This window comes from Schistocerca americana, chromosome 8 (genome assembly GCF_021461395.2).
Source record: "Schistocerca americana isolate TAMUIC-IGC-003095 chromosome 8, iqSchAmer2.1, whole genome shotgun sequence".
Lineage (NCBI taxonomy): Eukaryota > Metazoa > Arthropoda > Insecta > Orthoptera > Acrididae > Schistocerca > Schistocerca americana.
In genome coordinates, this window is record NC_060126.1 from 198,219,525 (window position 1) to 198,244,070 (window position 24,546).

General features: G+C 43.4%; 1 protein-coding gene and 1 non-coding gene across 2 annotated transcripts in view; both read right to left on the reverse strand.

Annotated features, from left to right (window-relative positions):
* LOC124546001 overlaps positions 1 to 24,546 on the reverse strand; it is a 359,037-nt gene that overhangs the window by 302,040 nt on the left and 32,451 nt on the right. The window lies entirely within an intron of this gene.
* On the reverse strand, positions 13,796 to 13,869 carry Trnat-ugu. The gene has a single exon. It is a non-coding gene; the product is annotated as a tRNA-Thr (tRNA).

Below are 24,546 nucleotides of genomic sequence, written 5' to 3' on the forward strand. Positions count from 1 at the left end.
AAAAAGCACATTTTATATTCCGGCCCTCGGTGCACATGTTGGTGTGAGAGATCTATTACTTTCTGATTTCTAGTCGGGACACAAAAACTGCAGTCTGAATAAGGAAAGTTTTTCCAATAGGGATGTTGCGTTAAAGACACTGCCACCAAAGCCAAACTTTGCCAAACTTTGGATTCATATCTTTTGTACGTTCGCAGATTGATAAACTGCAATTCACCGTATATGATGAACATTTGACCATCTGCCTTCACTCTGTTATGTATAACGAATCTTTTATACCGAGATATAGAGTTACGTTAACATATCCGAGGCAGAGATCTAGCCGCGAAGCTGATGTTTCTGTTATATCGCGTTCCATAAGGTGACCGAGGCGATTTTTCGTATAGGACTACTGCAGTACGGATGTACGGAAAATGACGTACTATTTTCACACGTTACGCTTGTCAGGTGTGCATACTGTTTACTTCCACTAGGTTTTGATCACTTTATTGAAACTCGACATTTGACCTTCGACGACCAATGAAGGAAGAACGCATGATGACGCAGCAACTTCTGTTTTGAGAAATGCGAGTCTGCTTGAAACAATACACACCGCCTGCGTGACAAAAAAAAAGTGAAGCACTCAGAATGAGAGGTGTAACGGAAATGAAAGTTCAGGATTTGAGAAGGCGTGTGATGTTATTTCAGTCATTACAAAATCGAGTCAGACTTACCTTACATAGAACTTTGCAGTACAAGCCCACTTATCAGTATTATGTTCCAACCCCTCTGGCCTAGATTCATGCACCGATTCAGTTGGGAAGGGTATCCTAAAACCGTCGTATTGTCTCCAGAGGCAAGCCTGACCATAACTGATGATACCGGTCCTTGATATCCTATATACTAGCACTGGGATACAGTTTGCGTCCGAGTTGGTCCCAAAAGTTTCTGTCGTGGACAGATGTGGGCGTATCTGGGAGTATCTCAACATTATGTAGGCAATTCACGATGACATGTGCCGTTTGTGGACGAACAATCTCCTGTTGCAATATGGCATCACAACACATTCCCAGGAGAGAACCGGCTGTGCCATGAAGTCATACACGAAGGTTCCCCACACTATGACGCCAGGTATAACACCGCGGTGCCAATCAAAAACATTGGAAGAACGGAACCTCTCTCCATATCGCCGTCATTACTTGCCGACAATGGTTATCCAGGGCAGTGCAGTACTGCAGTCCATAGCTGAGCACGATGTGACGCTATTCATCGGCAATCCATGCTTCCCAGTCGTTGCACCACTCCAAACGCAGACGTCTGTGTTGTAGTGTTAACAGTAGCTTACGCATTGGACGGTAATCCTCCAGTCCGATTGCTGCCGGCCCCAGAACAGTGGTGCGGGATGACGCAGAATGCATTAATTGTTCTCGGACGGCAGGTGCAAGCGTGGAGGGGCTACGATGTGTCTGGTGCACAACACGTCGATCATCTCTTGTAGCGGACAGGCGTGCTCGACCGGAACCTTGGCGGCGAATGTGCCTACCATCACGTCCTCGTGAAATCCAACATCATCAGGCCTCTTGTGAGAGTACTGTCACATATTACTGAGCGATATGTATTTATTTCAGGCCTAGCTTATTTTTACGTTGGTGGTCTGTTGGGCTGAGTGTACGTGTAGTTAAAAAAAGCTTCGTATCGGGCTGGTGTGGTCTGCAGTAGTGACAGAAAGCCATCGGTAAATCTCACTGCGTCAACTACGCACCCGTTGTGGGTGGGCGACAGTTGGTGTTAGTCTAAACGCCTCACAGCATCTTCTTTTGTGCGTGGATGAGCGGCGCCGAGGAGGAAGCAGCTGGCGTCCGCCCCACCTCGCCGCCGCCTGGAGGTCAGTATCATACCCAGACTTCTCTGTACTTGTGTGGTTAAGACCGATGCCCTGGCGCCAGCGGATGCATCGGAGCGGCGTCTCTGTTTTTCGCTCCAGAAGTTTGATTCTGCCAACGACTTTCTATCTGTTTGCCTAGCAAAGGGTGTGGACGAAACAACCAATCGAAAACAACTTGGTTTTAGTCCAGTACCAAATTTCAGACTGGTTAAATGTGTTTCACGTACGCCCATAGGAGAAAGCTTGGTGATGTTAGCAATAGTTAGTATCACCACATATGATATCTGAGAGGCTGGAAATTGGAGAGATGGAAGAATTTTTCGGGGGATCGGAAAGGTAGTTTCTACGGGTGCGGATACTCATCGTCAGAGACAGGAGCTACCGCCATCCGTGGCTGTTTTGCAGCACTATTATGGCTTGTAGCAGAGGTAAGCTTTCAAAATCCGCAGTAGTGCGATCTGTAATCTGGGAAGTTCCCTTCTTTTATACTGAGTGAAAAATTAATAAATCCGACAAACTGTAGGGACGGATTTATGAATGGAAATGGGAGGAAAAAGGTCCTATTAACTTGGGTCCCGAGATGCATCGTAGCCACGGTCGATGGTGCCAACGAATGACAGTTCCTCTTACCATGTGCCGTCTGTTCCTCGTGTATCGCAGGCTGTGTGATTGACGCATGTACTGTAAGCAGCATAATGGTCCGCTGTTCATGTCGCGAATAAGCCAAGGTGCAAACGGTCGTGAGGAAGCATGGCTACACCAAAAGAAGGATCCTCACAAAACCAACTACATCCTGACGCCTTTCAGATGGCCCCAGGGGTTTTTCGGTTTTATTAATGTTCACCTTGTATTTTGTATGTTCACCCTAAGTTCCTGACTTAATTCGTGCACCCTAAGTTCCTGACTTAATTCTAGTTTCAATTTAGGTTCTCTAGTCTTGTATTAGCGAGCTGCACAGTTAAGGATACCTTGGTCTTATAGCTTCCATGCAGTCTTCCTTCCATAGGGTACCTCGCACAGTGTTAACGTGCGTTTACATCTCTGTGGCTTGCGACTAGCCGCAAGGCACACGGGTGAAAATGCACCTGTAATCTCAACAAATTTGGTAACCTAATTCGAAATCGAATTGACTTTATTTCACTGTTTACGTTTGTTATGTTCATTTCTGAACATGTAAATTTCTGCTAAGAGCAGATCAATTGCAATGCACCACAGTTTCATTTAAAGTAACAAACTAAGAATTCTGCCCAAGACAAATAGCTCGTTCAATTTTAGACTAAACAAAAATTTTGTTAAAAGCAAATTTGTCTTCGATCACAAGATCCTGATCTTGTCCTATAGCTTTCCTGCTTAGGTAGCTTTCCTGCTTAGGTACGATAAAGATAACCCGGTATACCGTCAAGATGTGCTTTGCTAGTATACCGTGCTGGGCGTGGAAACAACACTACACAGGAACAATACTAACGAACTCTGCTGGCCGTTCTACCTATCACAGAGAACTGCAACTCTAACCATTTATATCTCCCGCGATGAGGTGTACATGTGCGAGGTTACATTGAAATCCTTACCATGTCTTTGGGTGATTCACCTTTTTTGTTGGGCGGTGGATGTTAACATGTTATGCGGTACACGCATTTGGTTAGCCTTTTGCGCAATACTACCTCATTTGCCACCTGCTGGTAGTAACTAAGCTTTACCCGCTACTTCTGCAGTTAGCTTCTTTAAGGCCCAAACATACACAGCTCACAAATATAGAGTAAATAACCCTAACCGATGGGCGAAGTGACACATCTCCGGATTTTAAAATCTCCCCCCGCCCCCCCCCCCCCTTTTGGCATCAGCCGTTTGAGGTTGAATACTTTCCTTGTGAGTGAAGGATGATACAACTTTAATCCCTCAAACTGTGTAGTGGACACTGTTTTTCTGATCGGTTTCTCTTGTTAATAACATATACTGAATATCCAATAAATAGTTAACAGTGGTCTAATTTTTCCTCGCTTGTCGTTTCGAAGAGAAACTTACAAATATACTCCATTTTCTGTTACGCCCGCTTTGAGTAGAATCGTTGTCTCCTAGCCCGGCTTTAACATTCTCAAAGATTGCAGGAAGGTATAAGTATCATATACAATACCTGTACAACTTAAAGATTTAACGTTTGGCACAATGGCATATGAAAATTGGCCAGACTACACGCTGGCAATTTCGAAGTGAGTTCGTGTCCAGTACTCACTGAAAATGGAATACACAGAGATATTTGAATATTATTCTGCATCAATTCAGGAGAGTTCAGATTATACACTTACGTCCAATGAGCTGTAGCACACAAGTTTCTCCATTTGTAGATGGCACTGACGGCACCTGTCTGTCCCACAGAATTCTGTGGATCTCTGAGATGAGAAGGTACGGAAATACGGAGTTCTTCATATCGGTCAGATGACGTACATTTTGCTGGGACGCCGCTGGTTCACTCTTTGCCGCTAGTATTCCACGTTGATCGCCAAAAGGGAAAGAGAAGTACATTGAGAGTTCAGGAGACGAATACGGTATGGCCGTAAACCTATCCTGCCCACCAGTTCCTTCGACAAGGAAGATATTCCAGACCTGAAAGCAATGAGTTCGAGATTCCTCACAACAACGATTCAAGCAGCAAATTGATACAATAATTAATGAATGTCAATAAAGGGAATGGAGTGAACAGGAAGGGCCGTACCACAAACATAGTAGCAAGAAGACTTCAAATTTGAGATTTATTGTGCATCACAGATTTACATACACGTAAACAAACAAATATTTTGTACTGAAATGGGAGGCAAAGGGTGCTCTAGTATTGGCCATCAAGTTTCTCTGGTTAACGGAACCATGACTTGAAAATTGTTTTTAGAGAATCACTGTCTTGTACTGTTGTGAAGGCAGTATCGTTGCGGGACGAGAGAGAGAGGGAAGAATGAGAGCAACGAGGAGCGACACCGAAGCAAGTCGGCGTCTTAACGGCCTGTTTCAGCAGTCTGCGGGGCTACACTTCATCTGCCGATCGCGTAAACTGTGGAGGTGATTTTCCCCTCGTGAACGTTAAATGCCGCACATTACATCAGAAGCTCCAAGTGCGTGAACGGCCAGTATAAGGCTTAGCACCGATCGTTAGCTCTACTGGACTCTGACACTTCCTGCACGACGCAGACCCCAGTGATTGAGAAGACACACATCTCTCTCTCTCTCTCTCTCTCTCTCTCTCTCTCTCTCTCTCTCTTTCTCCTTCACTCATGGGAACACATAATATGTCTTTAAGGAAAATTTTCAACTGATGAATTAACAACTTGTTTGTTAAAAAAAAAACACACTCTGGTTTAACGAAGTGAAATATCCTTGAATGTGGGCAATTGTACTATTGGCTTATTACAATCAACAACTACACTTTGCCAAATATTCGCTCCCAATTAGGACAGATAAATATTTTGTTGCCAGTCCGGAAAATATACAATCTTATTTGCCCGAATTGTGTCACTGCCTTTAATGGTCACACAGACACCACTTCATCCTCACCCTGTGGGTACAATCTATGGAGACATCACATTGATACATACTGCCAGACGGTAATTCAGTTTTGGTTAAAACGGACGACATTAGATTTTCAGAGCGCTGAAAGGTTTCCTCCTTTTCGCTTCCTTACACGTAACATCCCCTCTAGTTAATGTTGCAAAAGACACAACATTAGATCATGTCGGTACTGATGGGGAAGGAAACAGGTAATGTTGCCGAAATAATTATTACTGTAATCGCCAGAAGTGAAAACTACAAGAAACCTAATTTAGGACATCTTGAAAATGAAGAACCGCAACTGCTGTTAAATGGTGCTTTATTAAGATGAAGGGATTCGCAGCTTGTAGCTTCGTCCTCAGGCATATATCTGAGTAGAAATAATAGGGGGAAAATGTAATATAAAATACTGCATGAACCCCAACTTTAAAAAGGGTGAAGTAAATAATGCATAAAAGTACTCACAGTCAATTCATACAAAATGCAGGCCCATTGCACCAACAAACGTTCTGCATCAAATCAAAATAAAACATCCGTCGAAATTACGGTTGCCAGATAACAAAATCTGGAGAACAATTGAACCGACCGCTCCAAATAACAAGGAATTCTACAATAAAAACCAACAGAACTGATAGGATCTAAAATGCAAAATCTGAAAATGTCGAATTAAAATGAAAGTCAATTAATAAGACAGGAAAATAATTAGATACACACCCCGTTAGGAAACCAGCATAATGCTGAATAGACTCAGGTGGCAGTAGCATATGGTGAAATGGTGACAGAGAGAGGAAGAGATCAGATAACAGTCACAATCAAATTGAAAGCTCAAATGGCTCTGAGCACTATGGGACTTAAAATCTGTGGTCATCAGTCCCCTAGAACTTAGAACTACTTAAAGCTAACTAACCTAAGGACATCACACACATCCATGCCCGAGGCAGGGTTCGAACCTGCGTCCGTAGCAGTAGCGCGGTTCCGGACTGAGCGCCTAGAACCGCCAAATTGAAAGCCTAAAGTATAAAAATTGAGCATTAATAGCCAATAAATACAGATTGCGCGGAGAGCAGATATATGGAGAGCAGATACACAGAAACGGACCAAGCAAATGACATTGAAACATTACATTAAAGAACTTACCACAATGTAAAAGTCAGTCACGTAGTTGAACAAAGATAGGTGAGAACCGGCGGCGGCAAGGAACCGACCGGATAGGCAAGGGCGCGCAGACTAGATAACATGCGGCACGACGCGAGCGAGTCAGAAGCAATAACTGCTAAATGTACAATGCGGCAAAGAAAGATAGGTGGCGTCCTTACTTAGCTGGTTAATACAAAGATGGCTAAATATAAGAATATCTGGAATATGAATAATCCTTATAGAATATAAAAGACATTACATGGAGCCAATTGTAATCACGTTAACGATGAAAACTCCTAAAGAAGTGAGAGATGTAAAAGGGATCACAAGAAGATAGTGGGTGGAGGAAAATAAAACGGTAATTGGATAATAGAAGACTAAATGTTAGTGAGGGGTAGGAGGGGATTACAGGAACTAAAGGCATAGAAAACAGGGCGAAAATATATAAAAAAACAGTATTTTAATAACAAAAATATGAATAAAATTAAGTAACACTATTTATTCAATCACAAATCGTAAGAAAATTTAGATGTCTCAATTCAGTTTGACCATTCTGTGTGTTGTGGGAATCGATACTTACAACGTATTACGTCAATTTGTTCCAAAATATGTAGGATTCGACATTTATTTTCGCGGTGTAAAATTTTTAAATTATTCAACAGATTAGTAATGGAATTCCCTTGTTCACAGAGGTCTGTCCTCAAAGCTGATTCTGAATTGGTTAAATTCTGATGTCGGAATCCCTTTCTATTCGGGCAATGTATCCCATGGGACAGCTGTCGCATCGGATGCAATACTGTGCCACAGTATTTCTGGCTGGTGCTACATTCTGTGTCTATATCTGCTACCAATATTATTAGGTATGAAATAGGCGGTCTCTATATTTTTAGCGCCAAGGTTGGAGCCTATCTTCTCCGAGCTCAGTGGTTAAACACTGGACTCGCATTCGGGAGGACGACGGTTCAATCCCGCGTCCGGCCATCCTGATTTAGGTTTTCCGTGATTTCCCTAAATCGCTCCAGGCAAATGCCGGGATGGTTCCTTTCAAAGGGCACGGCCGACTTCCTTCCCCATCCTTCCCTAATCCGATGAGACCGATCACCTCGCTGTCTGGTCTCCTTCCCCTAAACAACCCCCCCCCCCCCCCCAACTATCTTCTCCGAGATTTTACCGAAGTATGGAAACGTATGACGTATACCTTTATCCCAAGCCTTATGTTCTGCATTCACCAGGATTATATCAACTCGCCTAGAGCCACGAAACCTATTTTAAAAAACCTTTGTTAATATTATTCACAAAATTAGCATCACAGCCATTGCTGTACGCTATAAACCTGTAAGGTTGTTGCAGGAAAATTTGTGTTGAGAAATAATTGTTAAGAAAAAAATCGATACGTTGCGCCGTTTCTGAGTTACTTAGCATTGAAATCAGCGAATCAGATTCATGCACTTTCACGCACTAAATGTGGTAATGCACAGACATTTCTAAGTCAGTGAGTTACAACTTATTGCAATACTCATTACTTATTATAACGTGCCATTTCCGAGGTGATAAATTTAAGCTAAGTTAGACAATGCTAGGTTTGTTCAGTCTGAGGAAACCAAAGGAAGAACACTTCTGGTGTCACCGCCTCTGGCATACTGCTTGAATTTGCTCGCGCGGCGACGTGATTGGCTAATTTCAATCATAAATAACTCTGAAATTGCCCAAGACATCGAATTTTTTTCTGAACCATTATTTCTCAGCATAGCCTGCCTGCAGCACCCTTACAAGCTTTTCAAACTGTGTTTCTATCCACCCTACATATTGAATTAGTCCACATTCGCGTATTATCCTTGGACAGAGGGCGTTATACATACTATAAAGCAAAAACCTGAATACAACCATTTTGTATGTTAGAGGTTGGTTAGAGGTGCGAATAACAAGATCGGTAATAGTTACTTCCTGTCTTCATTGGTTATTACTGCTGAAATTTTTATTTATGTTTCCTATTCTATTGTGGTTGTCGTCTGATCTTTTCTTTGCCACTGCCACCCGAGTCTATTCCGTTTTATGCAGCTCTCCCAGCTGTGAGTTTATCTAATTATATTTCTATCTTATTAATTATCTTCATTTTAATTCCACATTTTCAAACTCCGAAATTTACACACTATCAGTTCTTATGGCTTTTACCTGCTATTTGGGGTGGTCGACTACATCGTTCTGCCGATTTTGTTGTCTGACTACCGTTCTTTCGACGGACTTTTTATTTTGACCTGACTGAGAATGTTGGGTCGTTCATTTAATTCGGGTCCGAATTATATATGAACTGACTGTGAGTACTTTTTTCCGTTATTTACTACTTCAAAAATGGTTCAAATGGCTCTGAGCACTATGGGACTCAACTGCTGAGGTCATTAGTCCCCTAGAACTTAGAACTAGTTAAACCTAACTAACCTAAGGACATCACAAACATCCATGCCCGAGGCAGGATTCGAACCTGCGACCGTAGTGGTCTTGCGGTTCCAGACTGCAGCGCCTTTAACCGCACGGCCACTTCGGCCGGCTTTACTACTTCCTTCTTTAAGTTGGGCAATATCATTTCCACCATTTCCCACTCTTTTTTTTCTACTCGCTTGTATTCTTGAGGATGCAGCTATAAACTGCGAAACCGGTCGTCTGAATAAAGCGTAATTTAACAGCTGTTGCGGTTCTTCATTTATCAAGACGTATTTCCACAGCTGTGGCTGAGCAGAGCATAAAGTTTTTGTAATTGAGAACAGTTATGTCATATGTCATGCAACGAACTGTTCTGTCGGACAGTATCGGTGACAATAGCTTTATCGTATCATTGTTGAGAAGTACCTCACAGACGCCCATACTACACAGGTGAAGTCATGGTTCATTTTCGACCTTATACGGTTATAATCCGGCTAATGATCAACTCCCTAAGGACATATCCTTCCCCACGTGCTCAAGTAATGGAGGATCGCACTAATGAGCAACTTAATTATCACACATGCGTAGCAGCGTGTAACGTCACTCTTCGCGAAGGCTTTGTCAGTCATGCCGATCGATGGTAACTTAAGAGTAGAGCCCAAGACGCGCAAAACTCTTTCGACTTAATCTCAGATGTGCTGTGTCGGTGTCCACCATAAAGGAAGGCACAGTAACCTCCTACCAATTATATGTATAAAAACGTAGCTACTAGTACTATGCAATCACGGTGTACAACTCAAGGATAAACAATGCAAAACGAAGCTGAAGAAGGGCAGTAAAGAGAGGATTAATGACTTGATTAACAACAAAAATTGAAAAAGGCACACTACTGGAAGGAGGGAAAAAATTCTCATATGCACCAAAGCAGGTGGCAGAAGTAGAGGAGATATCGTAAATAACTGCAAAGGAAGCAAAGCTTTCTTCAATAAAAGAGCCCTGCAGATATAATGTATTGATACGAAATCGAGGAAGAAAAGTGTGAAATGCAGTGCTGTCATATAATGTTAAAAATTAAGTATGTAGACAGAGAACGAAATAAAGAAGTACTAAAAAGAGTAGCTTAAGACCAGCAGTCTGTGGAAGATACTTCAAAGAAGAAGCGGCAGTTAGTGGGACATATGCTACGCCTGCGAGGAATAACCTGGCGCTGAAGGGAGCAATAGAAGGAAACATTGTGAAGGCATGCCAAGATTAGAATATATAAAAAAGGGTAACTGAGGAGTTGACTGTGATACTTAACGACGCAGAGATGAAAAGATTACCACAAGGTGAGAAAATGTGAATTAGAGTAATAAATCAGAGTAATAAATCAGACAGATTTCAGTTTACGAGTTGCCTAAAGGATTTATTAGTGACCAGCTTCTTTACCGACGAATTACTTTCTGAAGTAACTTGCATTTGCAATATCAATAATATCGGACAATCTGAGATCTGTGTAATGTTCGACGTGTGCACATCTGTGCAATAAACCCAGTAAAATTGTTTTCTATTGTTGATGTTTGCCGACAGCATCCTAGCCATTGACGGTTATAACCATTACTGTATTAACTTCTAAACTAAAATGCGTTTCAGTTTTTATACTTGTCCCATATCCTTACGAAATACGTCACTTACGACCTAGGCAGCGAATGCTAAATTTAAGCATTCCTATATACAGTGTGTATTTTTCTTTCCTGAAATATTCCACCTTAACAGGTACCTCGTTGTCGGTCTACGGATTGAACAATGCATTTGATTTAATCTACTAAAAGGCGAGAAAGTGGTCTGATGTCTGCAGAGTATTCTCGGAAATATTCTCGCGTCGCGCCTTGTCACAGAAATACGATACCCTCAATGTATTTCATAATGCTCCAGCATAAATCAAACCATTTTTGCTTCAAATTGTTGGTTCCTGATTACATCCACAGATTTAACCTTGCAAGTCACTTCCAGGAGAGAACTACTGCCACGGTAGCCGAGTCCTGCCTTTCGTAAATAACGCCAAAGCCACATGCAGCGTAATCAGTGCTCCTCGGTTCAATCAGAGGCATAGCAAGCAATCTCGTACCGTACTGGCTCACTCTGGTTACTCTGGTGGCAGACGAAGCCAAACGCCGAGCCGTCCTGAGAAAATGAGCCACCAGAACGTTGGTGTACGGAGCTGTACGCTTGTACAGGAGGGCACCGTGTGCTGATAACTGTCGCAACGGGGGAGCTGACGAGGCGTTAAGAGTTTTGTTGTCTAACACTGAGTAAGGAAACGTTAACCGACACTAGTTCTAAAGTCAAATTCATGGGGGAAATTTCTGAACCATTTCATTTAAAAGACGGCTGTTAGATAGGGAGATGGACTTTCCCCGTTACTGTTTAACTGTGTTTTGGAAAAGGTAATGACAGAATGGCGAGAGTAAAAGTCGAGTCAAAATATAGATCAATCAATCAAGTTAGGTAGAAGTAATATTAGAGTAACTTCCTGGCAGATTAAAATTGTGTGCCCGACCGAGACTTGAACTCGGGACCTTTGCCTTTCGCGGGCAAGTGCTTTACCATCTGAGCTACCGAGGCACGACTCACGCCCGGTACTCACAGCTTTACTTCTGCCAGTACCTCGTCTCCTACCTTCCAAACTTTACAGAAGCTCTCCTGCGGTTCGCCCAGTACTCACAGCTTTACTTCTGCCAGTACCTCGTCTCCTACCTTCCAAACTTTACAGATGCTCTCCTGCGAACCGCAGGAGAGCTTCTGTAAAGTTTGGAAGGTAGGAGACGAGGTACTGGCAGAAGTAAAGCTGTGAGTACCAGGCGTGAGTCGTGCTTCGGTAGCTCAGATGATAGAGCACTTGCCCGCGAAAGGCAAAGGTCCCGAGTTCGAGTCTCGGTCGGGCGCACAGTTTTCATCTGCCAGGAAGTTTCATATCAGCGCACACTCCGCTGCAGAGTGAAAATCTCATTCTGGAAACATCCCCCAGGCTGTGGCTAAGCCATGTCTCCGCAATATCCTTTCTTTCAGGTGTGCTAGTTCTGCAAGGTTCGCAGGAGAGCTTCTGTAAAGTTTGGAAGGTAGGAGTCGAGGTACTGGCAGAAGTAAAGCTGTGAGTACCGGGCGTGAGTCGTGCTTCGGTAGCTCAGATGGTAGAGCACTTGCCCGCGAAAGGCAAATCAGCGCACACTCCGCTGCAGAGTGAAAATCTCATTCTGGAATATTAGAGTAGATTGCCTCGCCTGTACAGATGATCTGGCAATTTGAAAAACGGATATTACCACAGCTCAAAAACAAATTAAAATTCTTAAAGAAGTTGCGGAAAAAGTAGGACCACAAATATCATTCGAAAATACGGAATATATGGCACGCATCAAATAAGCACCAAAGTTTTTGAACACAAAATATGGAAAAACAAAAAAGTGTTTCTCAATTTAAATACTTGGGAGAAATCATACAAGAAAACGGCCTGGAAAAAGCTGCAAACGAACTTCGTTGTCAAAAAAAATGGGAACTGCATTCAGATTAACACAGAATATCTGTAATAAAAAATCACTTTTTAAATTCAGCAAACTTAGGCATTATAGCACTGTAATCAAACCTGAATTTGTTTATGGAGCAGAAACTTTAATTTTAAATTGAAAGTGGGATACAAAGGAAATTCAAAAGAAAAAAAGAAAGATTATTAGGAAAATATTAGGCCCAAAATTACTGATGAGAAAAAATATAGTGTGAGAAGTAATAAAGAAACAGAATACATAGACATACATGGTGACATGAGAAAACGAAGACTTAAATTTTATGGGCATCTTTAAAGAATGGCACTCACTAGGTTGGCAAAAAAATGTTAGAATTCTACGAAAACAGAAGTAAGGCCAAAACCGACTCAATTAAATAGATCACTGCAATTAAGGAGGATCTTAAAGCAGTCGGCATAACTCAGACAGACTTTACAGATAGAAAAACATTGAGAAAAAAGATATTTGATAGGAAAGTTGGTTAGAGAGAAATTAGAAAACGGGTGGAACACCGTGGTCTGATGAAAGAAAGACTTCATTCTAAAAGGATGAAACAAATTTGGACACGAAGGAAGGTCAGCCATCAAAAGGGACATTGAGTGAATGTACATCGCCTGATCCTATTGGGCCCATACATGAATAATGATAATAATAAATACTGATACGGCAAAGACTGTAAGACAGAATGCTAATGCAAGGAGCAATCAAAAAGTTCCATTTGAGGGCGTTGCTGTAGGATATAAGCAACGTAGCGTGACTCTGATACAGTATATAAGCACCGACTTGTAGGCAATGGATTAGTGTGCTATACGTGTCTTTCCGAGACGGGTCAATGCGAATATGTGAACTATGGCAACGTTATTACAAAATGCGACCATAAAGGAGCGATGTGCTGTTTTATTTGTCTTCGCTGCAGCAGAACAAACACTGGCAGACATTCACAGGGAAATGAATAATGTGTATGGGGCAGCATGCCGCCGGTCGAAACCTACCGTTGTGGAATGTTGAACCAAGTTCTGTGCTGCTGCTTCATGATATCGCACGTCCGCAAATCGCAAATGTCGTAACGCATAAGTTATGCCAACTCAAGTGGGAGACACTCGAGACCCGCCCTGCAGTCCTGACCTCTTTCCTGCCATTATCACGCCTTCGGTTCCATAAAAAACGTCTTGAAGGGTCGGCGATTCCTGTCGGACGAGAGTGTGCAGCAGGCAGTTCTTCACATGACTAGAGAATTACTATGAAATGAACACCCTTAGCTGCTTACAGGCGTTGACATACGTCAACGGGGACAGATGAAAATGTGTGCCCCGACCGGGACTCGAACCCGGGATCTCCTGCTTACATGGCAGAAGCTCTATCCATCTGAGCCACCGAGGACACAGAGGATAGCACGACTGCAGGGATTTATCTCTGGCACGCCCCCCGCGAAACCCACATTCTCAAAATATTGTCCCGCGCTACATTCGTAGTGCCCCCGCCCATTATACTCATTACTCGCGGCGCGTTGCCGATTCCCGTAAGAGAATGTCACGAACAGATAATTTGATAATAGGCACGGCAGTACTGCAACAGTCAGCTGGTTACTGTGAATACTGATATTCATCTAATAAGCAAAGGCTCAATCTAGATATAGTAGGGGTCAGTGAAGTGAAGTGGAAGGAAGACAAAGATTTCTGGTCAGATGAGTATCGGGTAATATCAACGGCAGCAGAAAATGGTATAACAGGTGTAGGATTCGTTATGAATAGGAAGGTAGGGCAGAGGGTGTGTTACTGTGAACAGTTCAGCGACCTGGTTGTTCTAATCAGAATCGACAGCAGACCAACACCGACAACAATAGTTCAGGTATACATGCCGACGTCGCAAGTTGAAGATGAACAGGTAGAGAAAGTGTATGAGGATATTGAAAGGGTAATGCAGTATGTAAAGGGGGACGAAAATCTAATAGTCATGGGCGACTGGAATGCAGTTGTAGGGAAAGGAGTAATAGAAAAGGTTACAGGAGATATGGGCTTGGGACAAGGAATGAAAGAGGAGAAAGACTAATTGAGTTCTGTAACAAGTTTCAGCCAGTAATAGCGAATACCCTGTTCAAGAATCATTAGAGGAGGAGGTATACTTGGAGAAGACCGGGATATACGGGAAGATTTCAATTAGATTACATCATGGTCAGACAGATATTCCGAAATCAGATACTGGATTGTAAGGCGTACCCAGGAGCAGATATAGACTCAGATCACAATATAGTAGTGATGAAGAGTAGGCTGAAGTTCAAGACATTAGTCAGGAAGAATCAATACCCAAAGAAGTGGGATACGTAAGTACTAAGAAATGACGAGATACGTTTGAAGTTCTCTAACGCTATAGATACAGCAATAAGGAATAGCGCAGTAGGCAGTACAGTTGAAGAGGAATGGACATCTCTAAAAAGGGCCATCACAGAAGTTGGGAAGGATAACATAGGTACAAAGAAGGTAGCTGCGAAGAAACCATGGGTAACAGAAGAAATACTTCAGTTGATTGATGAAAGGAGGAAGTACAAACATGTTCCGGGAAAATCAGGAATGCAGAAATACAAGTCGCTGAGGAATGAAATAAATAGGAAGTGCGGGGAAGCTAAGACGAAATGGCTGCAGGAAAAATGTGAAGACATCGAAAAAGATATGATTTTCGGAAGGACAGACTCAGCATACAGGAAAGTCAAAACAACCTTTGGTGACATTAAAAGCAACGGTGGTAACATTAAGAGTGCAACGGGAATTCCACTGTTAAATGCAGAGGAGAGAGCAGATGGGTGGAAAGAATACATTGAAAGCCTCTATGAGGGTGAAGATTTGTCTGATGTGATAGAAGAAGAAACAGGAGTCGATTTAGAAGAGATAGGGGATTCAGTATTAGAATCGGAACTTAAAAGAGCTTTGGAGGACTTACGGTCAAATAAGGCATAAGGGATAGATAACATTCCATCAGAATTTCTAAAATCATTGGGGGAAGTGGCAAGAAAACGACTATTCACGTTGGTGTGTAGAATATGTGAGTCTGGCGATATACCATCTGACTTTCGGAAAAGCATCATCCACACAATTCCGAAGACGGCAAGAGCTGACAAGTGCGAGAATTATCGCACATCAGCTTAACAGCTCATGCATCGAAGCTGCTTGCAAGAATAATATACAGAAGAATGGAAAAGAAAATTGAGAATGCGCTAGGTGACGATCAGTTTGGCTTTAGGAAAAGTAAAGGGACGAGAGAGGCAATTTTGACGTTACGGCTAATAATGGAAGCAAGGCTAAAGAAAAATCAAGACACTTTCATAGGATTTCTCGACCTGGAAAAAGCTTTCGACAATACAAAATGGTGCAAGCTGTTCGAGATTCTGAAAAAAGTAGGGGTAAGCTATAGAGAAGACGGGTCATATACAATATGTACAACAACCAAGAGGGCATAATAAGAGTGGACGATCAAGAACGAAGTGCTCGTATTAAGAAGGGTGTAAGACAAGGCTGTAGCCTTTCGCCCCTACTCTTCAATCTGTACATCGAGGAAGCAATGATGGAAATAAAAGAAAGGTTCAGGAGTGGAATTAAAATACAAGGTGAAAGGATATCAATGATACGATTCGCTGATGACATTGCTATCCTGAGTGAAAGTGAAGAAGAATTAAATGATCTGCTGAACGGAATGAACAGTCTAATGAGTACACAGTACGGTTTGAGAGTAAATCGGAGAAAGACGAAGGTAATGAGAAGTAGTAGAAATGAGAACAGCGAGAAACTTAACATCAGGATTGATGGTCACGAAGTCAATGAAGTTAAGGAATTCTGCTACCTAGGCAGTAAAATAACAAATGACGGACGGAGCAAGGAGGACATCAAAAGCAGACTCGCTATGGCAAAAAAGGCATTTCTGGCCATGAGAAGTCTACTAATATCAAATACCGGCCTTAATTTGAGGAAGAAATTTCTGAGGATGTACGTCTGGAGTACAGCATTGTATGGTAGTGAAACATGGACTGTGGGAAAACCGGAACAGAAGAGAATCGAAGCATTTGAGATGTGGTGCTATAGACGAATGTTGAAAATTAGGTGGACTGATAAGGTAAGGAATGAGAAGGTTCTACGCAGAATCGGAGAGGAAAGGAATATGTGGAAAACACTGATAAGGAGAAGGTACAGGATGATAGGACATCTGCTAAGACATGAGGGAATGACTTCCATGGTACTAGAGGGAGCTGTAGAGGGCAAAAACTGTAGAGGAAGACAGAGATTGGAACACGTCAAGCAAATAATTGAGGACGTAGGTTGCAAGTGCTATTCTGAGATGAAGGGGTTAGCACACGAAAGGAATTCGTGGCGGGCCGCTTCAAACCAGTCAGTAGACTGATGACAAAAAAAAAAAGCTATCGCGTCCCATTCATTTATGTTGTAAAAGCAACAACTTGGAGGACATACTCAATTGTCTCAGTTGTTTGATACATGCGCAGATAACGATTCTGTGGCAATATGTTACATCGCTTTTCTGGAGTGAGATGCGCTTCTGGTAGTTACTGCGTTAGATTAAAATTCTTGTTGATTTTAGTATGTTGACATCTCTGATTATCAATTAATAGTAATGACTCCACTTCCGTATTCTTGACACAAACGAAGGACTTCTACAGAGGAGGGTGTGACATTAGTGCCAATTTAATGTACAGAACAGCTTATTTTATAGATTGCTTCAGGTTGACTTGGCCTTGTATGTTTTCACTGCATCTCATCTCGGTATCAAAAACGACTGAGAAAATTGAATATGTCCTCCAAGTCGTTGATTGTTAAATGCACGAACATATGACCGAACTTCTGCCCGGTCACTCTCCCACGCTTGTAACCACGTCAGTGCCATATAAATCACATTGTCAATTATTTGGTAAGCATTCATGCCAAGAAGGAGTTGTACGCCATAAACGAAAGTCGACAGACTTCTTTCAATATCTAAAACATGGCGTCCATTAGAATTTCGTGCCAGTCGCATAGGAGTGGGGTTAGTAGCGCCACAATGAGGATGCAAAAAAGGTTTGCTTTAAGTATACGCAGAAACGGCAGTGAGCGTTAGTTGCCTTTGAGACTGATGTGATTTTATGTTAGTCAAGAATATCTTAAGGCGACAAACTCGCCATTATCAACGCTTCACGGCGTTTTAACGAGATCGTGAAATGGGGCTATGAGAAGCTGAATGTTCGTTCTGCGATACTGCAGAAAGACTTGGCAGGAATGTAGCCACTGTACACGACTGCTGGCACGGGTGGTCATGAGGATCTACGGTCGCTCAGGACGGCCACGTGGCACTACTGAGAAGGAAGACCACCGTTTTCGGCGTATGGCTCTGGCACATCGTACTGCAATTCTGCAGCAGCGGTTTGAACAGCAGTTGGCACCATAGATACACAACGAACTGTTACAAATCTGTTACTTCAAGGACACTTCCAATCCAGAAACCTTGCATTCCACTGACACCAAACCACCCCATTTGCAACTTCATTGGTGTCAAATAAGAGCTCATTGGAGGACAGGGTGGAGGGAGATCTGTTGTGTTTTCTGATGAAAGCTGTCTCTGCCTCAGTCCCAGTATCAAACGCGTGTTGGTTGCAAGGAGGCCAGTTGAGGGCCTGCAACCAACCTGTCTGTATCCTAGACGCACTAGACGTACTCCTGGAGCTATGGCCTGGGGTGCGATTTCGCATGACAGCAGGGACGCTCTCGTGGTTATCCCACACAATGTGACTGCAAACTTGTACGTCAGTCCGGTGACTCGGCTTGTTGTGCTGGCACTCATGATTAGCATTCCAGGGGGTATTTTCCAAAAGGATAATGCTCGCCCACATACCGCTGTTGTAACCCAACGTGCTCTACAGTATGTCGACATGTATTTGGGCCACAGGATCACCAGATCTGTCTCCAATCGAGCACATATGGGATGTCGCTGAGAGACAACTACAGCCTCATCCACAAACGGCATTAACCGTCCCTGTACTGACAGATCAAGTGCAACATTCATGGTACTTCATCCCAGGAACTGACATCCGACACCTGTACAACACAGTGCACGTTTACATGTTGCATCAACAATCTGGCAGTTGCACTAGTTATTAAGTAATTTCATTAATGATTTTTTTGTGTTGAGACTTTCGTTCAATCAGTCTACATGGTATGCATTAGAACAGCGTATCTTCCATTATTTACAAGTGCACCTTACGTAATAAATTCGGATTCAAAGCTACAAATACCCAGATCTGGTTTGTGGAAGGTGGCAGAGCCAGCGAGCTGATGACGTAAACCTGCAGCTAGCGCCTGCCGGTTGTGAGGGAGGTGGTGCGAGTGTTCCAGTGGCCGGTGGCGACTGCCGTACCAGCTGAGCGCAGGCGGGCAGATAGCGATCTGGCCATCGACCGGCCCAGCGCCATGCCCTGCGGCGACAGGCGGGCGAGCACGCTGTACTATAGCTGCTGCTGCTGCTGCTGCTGCCGTGGCGTGGCGTGCCGTGCCGTGCCGTGTCGTGTGTGGAGCCGCCGGCCGGGCGCGTCCGTCAGGGCCGCGCAGGGGCAAATTTGTTCTCCTCTGCGTTGAATCGCAATTTTTTCCAACTGACTACCAGAGAGATTTTCTTACAAGTACAGTGGCTTCCCTGTTAATAGTTTGTAAACTTCATGACAGCAGAGAGTGATTACTGATTGAAGATTCTTCAATACTACTCCGTAGAATTCTTGATTTTTTTTACAAGAAATGCACACAAATTACGACAAACATCTCTTTCTCAGAGAAAGGACGCCTAAGAACAAATTGACATTAGTACAACGGCATGCCACATTTGGATCTGGAACATGTGTCAAAAAAATACCCTGAGGTGACAGAAGTCACGGGATAGCGATATGCACACATATAGATGCAGTAGTAACGCGTTCACAAGGTATAAAAGGACAGTGCATTGACGGAGGTGCCATTTCCACCCAGGTGATTCATATGAAAAGCTTTCTGGCATAATTATGCCCGCACGACGGGAATTAACAGAATTTGAACACGGAACGGTAGGTGGAGCTAAACGCGTGGGACATTCCATTTCGGAAATCTTTAGGGAATGCTGTATACACAGATCGACAATGTCGAAACTGTACCTGGAATACCAAACTTCAGACTGTAGCTCTTACCACGGACAAGAGTGGCCGACAGCCTTCATTTAACGACCTAGAGCAGCGGCGTTTCGTAGAGTAGTCAGTGCTAACAGACAAGCCAAGCGGTGAAAAAAAAGTACGACGGAAGTATCCGTTACGACAGTGCGGCGCGAAATCTGACGTTAATGGGCTACGGCAGCACATGACCGACACCTTTGCTAACAGCACGACATCGCCTGCAGCGGGTCTCCTGGGCTCGTCACCGTATCGGTTGCACCCTAGAAGAGTGGAAATCCGTTGCCTATCAGATGAGTCCCAGTGTCAGTTTGTGTGGTTCGAGTGTTGCGCAGACACCTCGAAGCCATGGACTCAAGTTGTCAACAACGTATTATGCAAGCTGGTGGTGCCTCCACAATGGTGCGGGCTATATTTACACGGAATGGACTGGGTTCTCGGGATGTTCGGCTACTGTTCCCAAAAAACGATGGAATTTGTGTGGATGGCAATGCCCCGGGCCACAGTGGCTCGCGATTGGTTTGAAGAACATGCTGAACAGTTTGAGCCATTGCTTTGGCCACCCAGATCGCCCGACATGAATCCCACAGAACATTTATGGAACATATTCGACAGGTCAGTTTGTGCACAAAATCCTGCACCGGCAACACTTTTGCAGTTGTGGACGGCTTTAGATGCAGCATGGCTCAGTATTTCTGCAGAGGACTTCCACGTCGAGTTGTTGCACTACGCCGGGCACAACACGGTCCGACACGATATTAGGAGGTATCCCATGACTCAGTATAACTGGACTATTAATTACGTCATGTTAACTGATTATTCCGTCGCTTCTTGGTAGAACAACATAGTCAACACCAAGGTGTGCAGAAAATGTTGCTAACGACAGGTAATACGAGGATCCAAACGTTGATAAGCAAATCGAAACAGGCTTTGTTTCGACTGCCATCTTGTTTCTACTGCACAGTATAGTTGATTTCGATGGCGTGTTTTTAGTGTCCTCTGCAAGTTTACACCTAGACAGTGGTTAACAACATCCAAGGAGCCGTAGCAGAAAGGTAACGGAACACACCACAACATGAATGTATGTATACATGACTACAAATTACATTCTCTGTTTACATGCAGATATAGTTTTCGATTATGCGTTTGACGGTTGATGACTGTACTTATGACTTAACAATTTTCCAATTTTTCCCTTAGCTGTACTGTAAAACAATGCTTATTGCTAAATTTTGTGATTCTAGGTCAAGGGGCAATACCCTATAGATAGCCCGCCCAGCTAGCCGCGCGGTCTAACGCGCTGCTTCCACAGCACGAATCCGCCCGACGGATTAGTGTCGAGGTCCGGTGTGCTGGCCAGCCTGTCGATGGTTTTTAAGGTGGTTTTCCACCTGCTTCGGCGAATGCGGGCTGCTTCCCCATATAGCGCCTCGGTTACACTATGTCGGCGATTGCGGCGCAAACATTGTCTCCACGTACGCGTACACCACAATTACTCTGCCACGCAAACATTTGGGGTACACTCGTCTGGAATGAGCCGTTCTCCATCGCACAATAACCCTGGGTTCGGTGTGGGCCGGCGGTGGGGTGGGTGGACTGATGTGGGGGTTGTGAACCACTGAGGGCTAAGGCGGAACGAAGCCTCTCCGTCGTTTCTAGGTCCCAGGTTTAATACACACGCACTCTGTACATTTTGATGAGTGATTTTGGCAATATGTAAATGTGTGACGTACATGGTTGTATGTTTTCATTGCACTGACTTAGTTGCTTAAATGTTTTACATCACCAAGGGACAATAGAGCTTAGTATGTGACAAATTTCATCTTGATACGTATACCGTTCTGTTGTCAGACGGACAGACAAGCAGATAGACGGACAACAAAACGATCCTATAGGAGTTACATTGTTACCAGCTGAGGTACGGAGCTCTAAAAAATAAGTGAACAGCAAACCAAAAAAACAAAGTGATTATTCCCTCATGTTAGGTCATCCTTCACTTTCTGCGCAGGATGGTCACAGCACATTCTGAGTCTGTGAAGAACATCTCTGATACCCTTCTGTACTTTGTAAAAAAAAATTTCTATTACCGTTGTAGTATGAGGAAGAGGTCCGGTCTTCGAAACACGTTACTTTATTAAATAAATATGGAAAAAAATTTAAAAAAAAATCGTTTCTGGCAGCTGTCTATGAAAAGCACAAATCAAATTAACTGAAGATAGAAGTTGCAGCATTCCATGTAAGCAGCAAATACGAAAAGTACTACCCAAAGACAATACTGAGATATAAGATATTACAGTGTCTCAGCACTCAGAAGTATCTGGTGATTGGCTTAGGCGGATTACGAACATACCGCGACTATTCTTTCGAAAAACAATCCCAAAAAATTATTGCAAGACGCACAAATTCTGAGAACGACGGCATCCTCTTCGTTTATCATCTACGTACTGATTAGTCATAAGAGTTCTGACACCTACCTTCTGGATGTTCAGCGTTGACAGGCCGTGCGGCTTGCACCCGATACACTTCTACCTGCGCCAATTGAGAGGTTCCCTGTGCTAAGCATTTACATAACAAGACAGCAAGTACTCGCTCGCTTGTGCACACGATTGCAGAAGACCCAGCCTCTCTCTCTCTCTCTCTCTCTCTCTCTCTCTCTCTCTCTCTCTCTCTCTCTCTCTCCTGCACACCATATAAAGCAACGATCTTTTATATTCCGTCTGAAATCTCGCCGACCACCCTGGAGAACCGATACTAGCATGCTGGCCAACGCTTTCAATCCAGAAGATGGAAGTGTTCATCTTCACTCTAGCGAGTCGAAAACTTGACTGTTCAGCTCCCGGGCTACAGCCTCCCTCACACCATCTGGCTCAGACTCAGTCGCATCCAATGGACAGGAAGATACACTTCCATCCTCCACAGCTCGCTATGACGAGGCTCTCCAAATTGTGAGTACAACAGCAAAGTGATGCAGACAATGCCACGTATCGTACAGGACTGTCCCTCACGTGCTTGCGACGTATTCCTGGAAGAACTGCATGGGACGGCTATAAAGCAATTGAGTAGCTACAAAGCTGAACATAGAGCTTCATCTTCTTGTTTATTTTATTAACTGTCTACACATATTTTGTTTATATTGCGATGCGCCAGAACTATTTATTCATTTGCTATGTTGAACTACAGAATCGTTATAATTAAACTTTTGATACTAAAGTTTGCCCCCATCAAAAACGAGTCATCGAGGGCAATGAAACTTTGTGGAAACATTTGTAAAGACACAAGGAAAACAAATAAAGAATAAACAACTGAAAGAAACACATTTTAATTTCCACATGAGAGGGTTCAAATCTGATGGTCTTGGCCGCTATGGAGTTCAGAACGATCGGCCAATGACTCGGTTTTCTCCAAATGTGTTACGGAGTAACCGAGTGACCTCCGAGCATTGTGAGGTGGACCTCCATCGTGTATCAAAACAGTAGACTCTAAAGCACGTCTCTTCGTAGAGCAGGGTAACACGTTGACGAAGCAAATCAGAGTAACGAGTGCCATTCACGTTGAATGTCCTTTTTCCTTGGGGTGTGAGTTCCTCAAAGCAAAATGGAACAATCATGAAGCGTGCTGTGAAGCCACACCACACAGTGACGTGTTCATTACGCGGGAGAACTTAATGAACGTTTGATGGTGGCGACGATCCCCAAATGCCACCGCTGCGAGTGTTTACTGCCCTATTTAGGGTAAAAGTATGTTTCATCACTACACAAAACGTTACAGGGCCACATGTAAACTTCAGCCCTTGCAAGAAACGTGAGATCAAAGTCTACTCGAATGTCTGCGTCATGTGGGAAAAGTTGGTTAGTAATATGAAGTTTGTGCGGATAACGTTTCACAATTGCTTGCAGAACTTTGTTAACAATAGACGATGGAATGTTCGACTGTCGTGGCACAGCTGATGCACTGCTTGAAGATCGCACATTGCGTCCAACATTCTCAATCATGGCAACAGTATTTTCAACAGTTTGTCGAGCAACTGGCCGGCCTATCCCAAAAACAAACGGAATCACTGACCGATGGTTCCAAATTGCGTAGCAACCAGGTTCACCAGATTTCAACCCTCACATGTGCAAATTAGAATGTGTTTCTTTCAATTGTGAATTCGTTATTTCTCTTCATGTCCTTACAAATGTTCTACAAAGTTTCATTGTCCTGTGATCCCTTTTTTCTAAAGAGGGCCCTCTCAAGTAGCGAAAGTTTAATTATAACAATCCTCTCCAACGCAAAATAAATTAATACAATTTAGAAATAAGCACTGGAGCTACACCTCTGTGATTGGTCAAACTTTAATTCGGATGATGTCCCAGGCTTCCGTTGCAGATCTACAGGTGCTAGAGGAAATACAAAAGACGCACCACGAAGGAATTATCCGAATGGGACGGAAATCAGCAGATGTGATGTACATGTACAGACAAACAAATTATTACAGTTTCAGAACAGCTGGATGATTTATTCAAGAGAATAGGCTTCACAAATTGAGCAAATCAGTAACGCATTAATCCACCCCTGGCCCTTATGCAGACACTTTTCGGCTTGGCATTGACTGATGTGGGTTGTTGGATGTCCTCCTGAGAGATATCGTGTCAAATTCTGTCCAACTGGCGTGTTAGATCGTCAAAATCTCAAGATGGTTGGAGGACCGAGGCTATAATGCCCCAATCGTTCTCAAATGGGGACAGAATCGGCGACTTTGATAGCCAAGGTAGGATTTGGCAATCACGAAAAGAAGCTGTAAAAATTCTCGTTGGAGGGGGATCGTTAACTTGCTCAAATGTAACCCATGATAGCTTGGGGTCCTGCTATGAAATGGCACACCGGACCATCACTCCTGGTAGCAGGGTCAAATG